Source organism: Cryptomeria japonica, chromosome 7, assembly GCF_030272615.1.
Source record: "Cryptomeria japonica chromosome 7, Sugi_1.0, whole genome shotgun sequence".
Classification (NCBI taxonomy): domain Eukaryota; kingdom Viridiplantae; phylum Streptophyta; class Pinopsida; order Cupressales; family Cupressaceae; genus Cryptomeria; species Cryptomeria japonica.
This window is the reverse complement of record NC_081411.1, coordinates 371,218,350-371,219,282: the sequence shown is the minus strand read 5'-3', so window position 1 is coordinate 371,219,282 and position 933 is coordinate 371,218,350.

The window sequence follows — 933 nt, the reverse complement described above, 5'->3', positions numbered from 1 at the left end:
AAGAATTGTTTTTTTGGTTCATTACGGGCCATCCAAAACCTACTCAGATAATCTTTCTAGGTCTTTGGTTCCCAGTTTAGGTCCCAACATTTGTAAGGTATAGAAAAATGGTATCGAGCTCAGTGAGTGTAGAATATATGCATTTGGCTTTTAGGGAAGGGAGAGGTGTGCCATCAGTCCAACAAAGTGCAGTCATGGGGGGGCGAGGGAGAGGGGGGTGGGAGGGGGGGGAGAGTAGAGGATAAATGCCATTCTAAGTATGTTATACGTCTTGCTCTGGGATTCCAGGATAGAAAAGGTGAGTTGTAGCTCCTCCCATGATCTGAGTTGGTTATTTGTAAACAACTATTCAAAGTGTTTAATACCCTTATTATGTCATTTCAATGCTAAATAGCCTTGGAGAGTGGCCAACGGTTTCCCATTATGAAATAAATTCCACCATATTGATCTGTCATCAGCAACATTCCCCTATTTAGTGCCATCAACTTTAATATTCACCAAGTGTCTCACATGTTCCCAGGCCTTCCATAAGGACTTGAAGATATTAGACCCATCTGGAGCTACCTCAAACTGCCCCATAAGACTATCAAGTAGTGGGAGGTCCTTCTATTTCTTAGCTTTCTTAGGAATTGAGCATATAGTATTATTCATTATAAGAACTTTCCATGGATCATTACCTTCCATGGCATTAAGGATCTACTTGGAAGCAAGAGCAATGCCTTGTAGCTTTAGGTCTTTCAACCCCATCCCACCAAATAGTTATTCATAGTGCACCACTCCTACTTGACTGCATGTTGTTTCTTAGTACCCTTGCCATCTAACCATAAGAATTCCCTAATCTACTTTTGGACATGGTTAAATTGGTAGTTCTTAAATAACCAAGCTGATGAGAAACAGATATTATATGAGGCCAATATTTTTTGGCACACCTGT